This window comes from Helianthus annuus, chromosome 11, assembly GCF_002127325.2.
Source record: "Helianthus annuus cultivar XRQ/B chromosome 11, HanXRQr2.0-SUNRISE, whole genome shotgun sequence".
Classification (NCBI taxonomy): domain Eukaryota; kingdom Viridiplantae; phylum Streptophyta; class Magnoliopsida; order Asterales; family Asteraceae; genus Helianthus; species Helianthus annuus.
The window spans coordinates 170,179,672-170,191,206 of NC_035443.2; the positions used below are offsets into that span (position 1 = coordinate 170,179,672).

At 38.6% G+C, this 11,535-nt stretch overlaps 1 long non-coding RNA gene across 1 annotated transcript; it reads right to left on the bottom strand.

Moving 5' to 3' along the window:
- Positions 1–1,533: 1,533 nt before the first annotated feature.
- On the bottom strand, positions 1,534–3,165 carry LOC110928332. The gene is made up of 3 exons (XR_002586297.2): positions 3,019–3,165; positions 2,392–2,448; positions 1,534–1,846 (listed from the first exon to the last, which is right to left on the bottom strand). It is a non-coding gene; the product is annotated as an uncharacterized LOC110928332 (long non-coding RNA).
- Between the last annotated feature and the right edge of the window lie 8,370 nt (positions 3,166–11,535).

The window sequence follows — 11,535 nt, forward strand, 5'->3', positions numbered from 1 at the left end:
TTAGGTTCTTGAACCTTCCGTTCTTTGGGCTTGATGTTGACTGGTTTCTTTGCCGTTCTTTGAGATTCAACCCTTGATCTTCCCGTCGATCTCCTCGGGCAATCTCTGGCAATGTGTCCTCTGATATGACATTCATAACACCTTCTCGTTTCAAAATTCCATCTTTGGCAGTTAACAGCGATGTGTCCTTGATAACCACAGTTGTAACACACCCTGTTATCATACCATGTACCACCTTCACACCAAACGCTCAGATCATAGCATTGTCTGGCTTTGTGGTAGTCATCACTCCTTCGAAAAGCTGGATTTGGCTTTGAAGCACTGTGGTCAAACCTGCACCACTTATTACCAACATTTTGTAAGTTTTCGTTTTTAAATTTTTGTGATTTTTTATTTTGATTGGATGATCGATCTGATGAACTTTTATTATCTTTTTGAACATTTTTCTCATTTTTAATTTTTTGTTTCTGTTCCACTTTCTTCTTCAAAGGTTTTTGCTTAGAGCATTCTCCCTTTTCAGTAGATTGTAGAACAGTGTTTTGAATTTTTTCTTTTAACTTCAAAAACAATTTTTGTTTTTCAATTTTTTCATTCTCATCATCAGATGTTTCATCACAATCTTCAACTTTGACATTGTCAAAGTTTGTGACATTGTCACTTATTGGAACAGAGTTGATTAGTTTTGGACAGGGAAAATTCAACCTATCTGATGAAGTCACAAAACCTTTCAACTTCTTTTCAAGTTCATCAATCTTGATCCTTGAATTCTCAGCTTCATTTTCAAGCTGAGATATTCTTTCAAGATGAGACTTGATTGATTTTTCATTTTCAATTTTAAGATTTTCAAGAACATATTTTTTATTTTCCAAGACTTTTAACTGTTCTTGAAATCTTGTTTCATTCTCTTTTAGATTTTTGTTTTCCAGTTTAATCCAGAAATCTTCATCTTCTGAAGATTTTCTTTTACTTTCAAAATCTTTTTCATTTTCTTTCAAAATTTTGTTTTCTGATGATAAACTTTCAACAATCTTTAAAAGTTTGTCATTATCAGATCTCAATTTTTCGCAGTTCAGATGCAAACTCAAAATCTGTTCATCATCAGTTTTTTTCTCGATCTTCAGAGTATCGTTTTCCAATGTCAAACTCTCCACCTCATTCAAGAGTTTCACACTAGCTTCTTCAGATTTTTCGCATTCCGAGCATTTTCCTTTCATCTTTTCACCTTCAGCTTCTTTCTTTATTTCCATTTTGTATGTTCCTGCACAAAAAATTTTAACAAAATCAAGAGGATTCGAACTTTCATCAATATAACAACCCCTCTTAATATCGTATCTCATATTATTCTTTCCTGCAAGACACACATCGATTCGTTTTCTCATTTCAATGATTACATTCAAATCTATCTTTCTTGATTCTTCTTCTATTTCATCCAATAGTTTCCTTTTATTTGAATTTTCATGAAGCCTATGATTTGTTATTGTATTTGTTAGATCCGTTTTTTTTTCGAACTTTTAAAATTTCTTACTAGAGTAGTTTATGAGACATCAAAAATACCAACTTTGTTACATAATAATTTTTACAAAAATTGGGCATGACCCGTTCGTAAAACGAACGTGCCCCCTGTTTTTAACATAATCATTCAAATAACATTCTACGAACCCGTTGACATAAAACTACCAAAAGCAAAGACGACAAGTTTTACAAATGTACAACTACTAAAAAAGTTGGATAAAATAACAAGTCATGGACCAAAAGGATGAGAATAATCTAGCGGAAGCGTTTGGTATAACATGACATAGACACGTGCTCGCTCCAATTCTCCAAATCGCCTAAAGTGAGGATTTACCTGCATTCAATAACAAGACTTCAAAGTTAGCCGTAGTACTCATTTAACTCGATGTAACAATATATTAGCTTCATTCGTTTATATGCTTTCATTATTCTTACGCATTCGATTTACCCAATTAAATGGGTAATGGCATATACCCTCATAATGAGGTTCAAGCTTATCACTTACAACCCGGTAACATCGGGTTAATCGCTTTCAACATAATTCTTTCTTTCCATCCGTATAACGGATTAAATTTCAAGCTTTCATCATAGCATTCATGACCACCCATTCAAAGCGGGTGGTAGCTTATCTTTACTCGACTTGTCCAACTAGAACCGGTCGACTTGTATGGCTTAACATAACCTTCATTAGCATAACCAAATCCGCAAGGGATTTGCTATTTCGCATTCATTACAACATAACTTCTAAAACCTTTTTTTCGACATGAACTCTTACATCTAACCAATCTTTATCTATAAAGGAATTTGCACGAATCGTATTATCAATTAGTATCATTCGTAAATCTACTAGTAGAGTAAATAAAGTTCAAAAGAACTTACCGTGGTCTTGCACTACTTGTGTTTTGGAATGGCCCGTGCCTTCTTCCTTCTTCGCTCCTACATGTTACAATTTCATACTTTTAGCTTTCATACGAATTAATTACATACGCATTTCCTTTATTCGTCATGGTGTTAAACAACTATGCACACCTCCATTTCTATTCTACCACATCAATTTAACAAGGATTCATATCAAATCACAAGTAAATAAACCTAGGCATTTCATCGAACACCTTATGTGCGTACCATCAATAAGGCATAGTGTACAAGTAATTAAAGCACATTTTTCCTTGTCCATTCATGGATCATCATAATCATTTAATCTTCATATATTATCATCATAATCATATGTATTCTGTTTCTTACCAAATTATTCATCAAAATATCTTCTACAACTCTACTTGAACATCAACATTACTCTAATTCACATATAAACTTCACCAATCCTTCACTTTCTTACAAATACCAAGTGGGTTTTAATCAAAACCTTCAATATGGTCAGAATCAAACATATTACTACTTCTACATGTTAATATTATCTAACATTCATGTCAATTTCATACTACAATCATAGATTATACATAACCCACTTTATCATACATCACCAAAATATGAAATTTGACTTACTTTGTGTTAAAAGAACACTAGATGATCATGAATCTTGATACATGCATCAATTTACACTTCAATTTCCCTTCCAATTTGATGAATTTAGGATGTTAGGGTTTTGAGGGGAAAGCTCCTCCTGTCCCCCTTCTCACGATCGCACATACACCCACATGAAGTACTGGACTTTTTTTTTGTTAAGGGTTTTAATTACATACTTTTTCATTTTGACCCCCTCATCATTTAGAACATGTCACTTTTCTCATATTTAGATACTAACTTAGTAAACCTTTATGCATATATATAAAATTTTAGATTTGCTAGAAGCTACAATTCTTAATAATGGTAAAATTTTATATTTACCATTTCTTTTCACTAGAGTATTGCGATTAAACATTTTAACATGTCGTACGGAATTTGGGGTGTTACAAGTCTACCCCCCTTAAGGAAGGTTTCGTCCCCGAAACCTCAATACATACCTTCTGACTAGTCTAACAGTATTCCTTCGTAATTACATACTCGAACTTCGACAACATGCTTTCATTCGATCATCCATCATGATGAATCGGTCGTTACTACTCTAAAACTTGTCTAATACACTTGGTAAATGAACCTTGCATGATTCAGTGTTATCCTATTACATCATTCCATGATCATTGTTCATTTGTTCAAGCTGACTTCTCAAAACTTATCTGTCAAGTTAATCATTTCCGCATACATCTAACATCTACTTAGGGAAATAATTATCATAATATTCATACTTGTTCATTCATATTCATTCATATAAAGTCACAAATCATGCATCATTTAATAGTTGCTAAGTGTATATATATATATATATATATTTTTACAATATCTACATATAATCTTTACCCGAGACCAATATTTCTTTCATTGATGATTCCTCATAAGTGCATGGTTACACACAACTTAACGTATACGGTTATACAAATCATGTACCTACTATCTTGCTCTAATCTTTTACCATTTATCCCTAGGTTACAAGGGCCAACATAAGTCTTTAACCATGCCATCAATATGATCGTGTAATCAATACTTACATTTGAGTAACTCATATTACACTCTGTAACACCTCGAATTTTTGTGTCCAATGATGTGTTAACACGTGTCATTTGTTTACACGTGGCATCTATAATAAATAAAGGACTAATTTTGACAAACCTTGAAAGTATATAAATTCGAGGGTTATAAATGTCAACAAGGGTAAATATACTGTATAGTAACCCTAAATAACGCTTGAACCTTCAAACGAATAAATCATAGATCGTACGGAAACGAAACGCGGAAGAAAGTGAGGGATTACGAACTACAGGGGTTAACTGTGTCAACATGTTTAATATTACCTCTGAGTGACCCTTTAACGTTCCCAATGCTTCGTAACAGTATTATACGCTCACTAGAATATACTGTATAAATTCCGCGAAGTTCCGTCTTAAAACGAAAGAGTTATACTCAAATTCGTATGAGAAGGGTTAAAAGCGTCAACAGTGAAAGTTAAGGCTTTCCAAATAATTAATAAACTAACCGGGGACTTTATAACGCGGGTAAATAACACGAGGCCCCTATCGGTAAATAACCGAGGGCCAAACCGCAAAGTTACCCCTTCAAACCCGAAAGGTCAGGTAAATCATTACGAAAGATTTCGTTATTAATTACCGGATTCTGATAATCATTACAAAAGATTTTAAAAATCTAAAAAACAGACCTCTCGCGACCCGCGTGAAGGTTAGGCTTAAGTGTAGGCGGGCCGCGAGCCTCCTAAATTACACGCCTGATATTTGAACTTTAGGCGACCCGCGTTAAAGGAGCATGGAACTTCCATGCGGGTCGCGTAAAGTGCCCAGATGCAGAAACATTGTAGTTTCTTGCCTTTTGAACATTGTGAACGACCAAACCTCAATAAATGAGGCATGGGCACCCTACACTTGACCCATACACCTCAGGAGACATCTACCCATCATCATGATCAGTGTAGGTTGTTGTGTAGTGATCTAGAGAGCTTTCCTTGGCTATAAATAGCCACATTATGTGCATAACAATTCACACAACACAAAACACATTCATCTGATCATTCCAAGAGCTCTCTAGCATCCATCTCTGCTCTATAAGCAAGAACACACTTTTGTAAGTCGTTCATAACCATTTTGGTCATGCATTTCCATAGTTATAGCTCATAAACACAACCGTCGTAACTAACGGTTGTCATTACAATAACTCAGTAATGATTCAGTCTTATGACGAATCAAAAGTGGTTATGAGATGGTATTTATGTGGGTAATAAACCTCTAAAAAGGTTCCCCCTGATCACCACTCTAACTATGTCAAATATCGAGTCAAACGTGCGGTTAAAAAGTCAACAGAAAGCTATTTTAGCGATTTATGCATAATCTGTAATGTATATGTTATGGAACCTGTTTTGACAATCATAAAACATGATAATAAGTATATAAACTTGTTTGCGCTCGTTTGAATCGACCATTTGCTATATTGAACCGGTTCGGAGCCGAATGTCGCAAAAGTTTGACTTTTGCTTTGACTTCAGTTCTGACCCGTTTTAGTGAGGTATAAATATACCTTAGGACTCTCTTAGGACCAGGTCACATGTTGGTATAAACCTCTGTGATCGGTTCATGAGTTATCCGAGTCTTTTACGTATTTCCGTCATTCGCCTAAAAGTTGACCGTAACGGCCTTTATAAAATAAAACGAGTATTTCGGACACGTGAACGGACCATAGCCTTGCTTATTAAATTATAAGCATGTCCTTAAAGTTTCACGTCAATCCGAGGTCTAGAATGAGAGTTATGCTAATTAGCGCAATTTAAATAAACTTTTGTAATAAACGGCGCAATTAGCATAACACCTATCTAAACCAAGATTTCGACACCGAAACTTGTACCCACTGTATTAAAATAATATTTTGGGAATTTTAAAGATTTTTAATAAATTTTACCTCGCTCATAACCTGCGGTTATGGCTACGGTTCGGTAAATACCGAATATGCCCTTTTCGGCCAAAACATGAGTTCTACAAGGTCTTTTGACCCGATTCCAGTTGCTACTGATTTTAAATAATAAATAAAGTATTTTAAGCTTTGTAAGCTGTTCGGGAAACTCAGATTTCCTGTAGAACTCGAAAAGCCCTTTTAAAGTCTTTAAAAGTGACCGAAAAGCCCCTACGGGGCATAATATTAACTTAAACTCGTTACGGGCGTCACGGAAGGTATCCTACTGATACCACAACCCATTTAAGGCATATTGACTTAGGAAATAAGCGTACGACTCTCATGATTAACCGTTTCGCCTATTGCGCGCACGGTTCGGCTTATGAGACTAGTTTTCATAATTTAGCCGATACGGGTCAAATAATATCATTTGAACCCTAAAATCCAGAGTGTGAACCATTAACCCATATAAAACAAGTCTCTGGACTTGTTGGGACAGAATCACACTCCATTCTCGGTTTTCGCCTTTTCGCGCGATTAAACCATATCTGTATATATCGGAACCAACCGGTCTAGGCTACGGCCATTATAACGACCCGTTAGGATTCTAAGAGGTTAATTAAAACCTTCGTTCCAGATTAGGAGCCCCAGTAAAAGCTATCGGTGATTTAATCCAAATTAAGGAAATATACTTGCAAAGGTAAATACTTTAACTTATTTCCCCTATATGGGCTTGGGTTACGGTATATTAATACCGCTTGATTGAGCATTATATAATTCCATCGCTTAGGTGGTTAATTGATTAAATATGATCGGCTCATTTAAACAGTTTTGTTGCTTATAAGCCTTTGGGGGGTTTAATGACCGTTGTCCCGGATATCCTTGGCATCATTTTACGAAATGGCCACGACCATCGACATCCCGGTGTAGGCGTACACCCGGTATAAAGTGTCGACATTAAATTAAAAGACGTAGCCGTTGGTTTTTATACTACGGTTTTACGCAAACGTGGTGTGTCTATAAATCTTTAACCCGGCACGACCCGGGCTACTGAACGCATAAAAGAACATGTAAAACGTTCACAAGATTTTATTATAATTTACCCAAGTTATAAAAGAGTTTGTGCCTTGTGCATTCAAATCAATTTTAATAAACATTTTCAAATGTGTCAGTTGAATGTATTTACCAGTGTAAACTGACGTATTTTTCCCAAAAAGATTGAGTGCAGGTACCTAAACGTAAATTGGCTGGTATTAGCTCCCTAGCGTCGTGATAAGTCTCGCAAGCTTGATTGCAGTATCTGATGGAACAATACTTTATGTTTATTTACGATCCACTGTGGATATATTCAATCCCTGTAATACATTTTGATATTACAACCAGAGGTTGAAGTTTATATATTTATCTTATGCTTCCGCTGTGCATTATATAATTGTGTGGTTTGACTATATTGTTGCCAACATCGTCACGGTAATCCCCCACCGGGCCCACCGGTAAGACACGTGGAAATCGGGGTGTGACAGGTTGGTATCAGAGCCAACGTTGAGTGAATTAAACACTATCCTATTGTGTTTAATCTCAATGACACAATTGCACATACTTGAGTCTAGACAATAACTTAGGACAAATTCGGATTATTACTCCTTTTTGTCTTTATTTTCGATTCGATTTTTAATAAGTTTTGGAGCAGGAAAATGCCACCTGTTATATTCCGAGGAAGAGGAAGGGGAAGAAGAGGCCGAGGAGAAATCGTGACACATCACGATAACGAGGCTGGACCATCTGGTACAAGACATCCTTCGATGAAACGGAGCGAAGAGCCACAACGACGAAGAGATCTTTACGAACCCGCGAGGCATTCCACTTCGCACAGCTCGACGCCATCCTACCGGCACTCCTTTGGACCAAACTCAGAAAATGATCCCAATAACCCACAACCTTCCTTCATACCTCTACAACGTTCGGTATCAACCCGGAATTATGACGACCCTACTCCATACTACATAGGTCAGTTTAATCCGGCTGACTACATACAGGAACCTTCAGGATTTGTTCCGCTTGGTCCACAAGACCATTTTTCTGAAGATCCCATGGAGGAAGATGAGGATCCTACTGAACCAGCGCGTGGTACGCCCACGCATCCGATAGAAGTCTCTGATGGGTCATCCTTCCATGGCACACCTTATCAGGGACCAGACAGTTTCCAAGCGTTGTTTGACCGACATGAGTGGTACTACACACCACCTCAACAGACATCTCAACAACCGGGACATCCACAGGATCCCTCTGAGGATTCACGCTTTGAGGCAGTTACGCCACCACCTCCGCCACCGGCGCAACCAGTAATACCTGATCCGCCAAGGCGTAGGAGGACAATTGCTCGTATGTCTACACGAGGAGGAGGGGGTATCCACTTCAGCACTCCTCGACATTCTAGTAGTAGCCACTATCCGCCACTACGAGAAGAAGGACCTTCAAGTCCTATACAGGAGGCGAACTCCGCACCAGCTGCACAAAATTCGCCACCATTTGGGTATGACCAACCCATACCAGCTTACACGGGTCCAACGGCTTACAACCCGTTCGAACCGTCACAAGCACAATACAACTACGGCTATGAGCGTGACCCCTATGTGGTGTCGGCAAGATATAATGCGCGCTACCCTGACGGAGCACATGGAAACATGGGACCACCGGACTACTAAGCTCATGGGTATCCAATACCTCCCAGACCTCCAGTTCCGCATCAAGCGCCACAACCACGTTTCTCTCCTCCTGAACAGGAAGAAATACTCCATCGACTAGATCGTGTGGAGAGAGAGTTCGAAGAAGAGAAAAAGAGCCACCGAGGATTTCTCAAAGGCTTGGCGAACCTACTAAAGGGCAAAAAGGAGAAACGTGACCATTAGCCCTTAATAAGTTGTACTAATGTAATTTCTACTTTGAAATAAGTCCCTGTGTGGACAACTTATCGTATTTCAGTCCCTACGTGGACTTATCTTTAGTCCTTGCATGGACATCTATCTTGTATTAGTCCCTGCGTGGACTTGTCACTTATTTTAAAACCTCTATGGGGGTATGTACTATTTGAAAGACCCGTTTAGGGCAATATGTAACTTTATTTGAGATTTTGGAATGTATGTTATGAGTTTTGTTTTAATATGTATAAAATAAATCAAAACCATTCCTTTTATATTGATCTGCCTAAATAAAGAATCTTGAAAGGTGAAACCTAGCTTGGTGTCTTTTAAGATCCAGTCAAGATGGTATGACCTAATCGAAAAGATTCTGATTCCCTGTTAACCTCTGTACGCATGTTAACAATCATGGCAGATGTGATTCGTTAAAATCACGCACGTCATTCTTATACAATAATCCTTTAAGGATTTCAAAACCCAACTAAATGATTTATGAATCGTGGGTTAAATCACCAATGAAGGTGACCAATACTATTAAAACATCCATTAGAGATGTAGTGCCTACGGGCCAGTATTATAAAAACATCCATTTGTGATGTAGTGCCTACGGGCCAATATTATTAAAACATCCATTAGAGATGTAGTGCCTACAGGCCAATATTATTAAAACATCCATTAGAGATGTAGTGCCTACGGGCCAGTATTATAAAAAAAAAACATCCATTAGTGATGTAGTGCCTACGGGCCAGTATTATAAAACATCCATTTAGTGATGTAATGCCTACGGGCCAACCATATTAAAACATCCATTAGAGATGTAGTGCCTACGGGCCAACTATATTAAAACATCCATTAGAGGTGTAGTGCCTATGGGCCACAATAATTGTCTTATAAAGACAAAAGGCAGTGGTGGTCTATGACTCCCTGTCAGAAAGAGATAAAAGAACTACGGTTCAAATCTCTATGCCTTTGATTCTCTGAAATCTCGGCTAATATTATAAAACATCATCATGATTAGGCTTTATGCCGCCAATATTATCTATATAGCTGAAATAGGATATGTTCAGATCCTAATGTGTAATGAAATAATAAGTTAACCAAATATGGTCTCTGTACCATGGTTGACAAATTGTCATAAAAGACAATTATATAAAAATCTCCTGAATAAAATTTTGTTATCTTCTGTAACAGATTCAAGTTACAATGGCGGATCCCAATGGAGAGAACAGCCACACAAATGAAGATGACTATGACAATACGCCAGTGCATCTGACAGGCGCACAACTGAAGGCTCTGATTGACAATGCTGTTCAGGCAGCTATTGATCGTCAATATACTGAGTCCCAAGGCAGAACCGTGTCAAAACCACCCTCTAAACCAAAGACACACTCCAAACCACCCTCTGAACCCAAGAAAGATGACGACAAACACTCGTCCACTGAGCACAGCGTTCATCGCGATAGAGAATATACTGACGCATCCAGTGCTAAGGGTTGCACCTACAAATACTTTGTATCATGTAAGCCCCGTGAATTTACAGGGGAGAAAGGTGCGGTTGACTGTATCACCTGGCTAGACGAGATGGACACGATTGTGGACATCAGCGGGTGCGCTGAGAGGGACGTGGTAAAGTTTGTGTCCCAGTCGTTCAAGGGCGAGGCCCTGGCGTGGTGGAGAGCTCTGGTGCAGGCTTCAGGTAAGTCTGCCTTATACAAAATGTCATGGGGGGAGTTTATTGCCCTCATAAAAGAAAACTACTGCCCTCAACATGAGGTTGAGAAGATTGAGGCGGATTTTGTCTCACTAGTGATGACAAACCTGGATTGTCAAGCATATCTGACAAGCTTTAACACCATGTCACGCCTGGTGCCATATCTTGTGACACCAGAACCTCGAAGGATTGCCCGTTTCATTGGGGGCTTAGAGCCGGCGATCAAGGCCAGTGTGAAGGCCTCTAGGCCGACGACCTTCAGGTCAGTTACTGACCTCTCCTTGTCTCTTACACTTGATGCTGTCCGTCTGAGGGCACAAAGGAGCAAGGAGGCTGAAAAGCGAAAACGAGAGGATGATACCTCACGAAAGTCTGGGAAAAAGCACCGTGGAAACGGTGAGGGCAAGAGAGGGTCGGAGGCAAAGAAGGAGGGGCAAGCTGATGGAAGACCTCACTGCAAGGTCTGCAAGAAACCTCACTCAGGGAAGTGTAGGTTTGCGTCTGGTTCACAGTCGCAACAAAAGACTCCATCCTGTGGGCTATGCAAGTCCAAGGATCATAAGACCGTGGAGTGCAAAAAGATAAAGGATGCAACCTGCTATGGTTGTAACGAAAAGGGGCACATAAAGAGTAATTGCCCAAGGTATGCCAAGAAGGCGGAAGAGACAAAGAAGTCAAATGCGAGAGTTTTTCGCATGGATGCAAAGGAAGCGGTTAAGGACGACAATGTGCTTACAGGTACTTTTCTCGTAAATAATATATTTGCAAGAGTACTATTCGATTCTGGCGCTGATAAATCCTTTGTAGACCAGAAATTTTGCCAACTACTAAATATGCCTATCAAAACCCTTGACGTGAAATACGAAGTAGAGTTAGCAGACGGCACGATAGAAACCGTCTCTACTGTTCTAGAAGGATGTGAAATGTCCATTAGGAACCATTCTT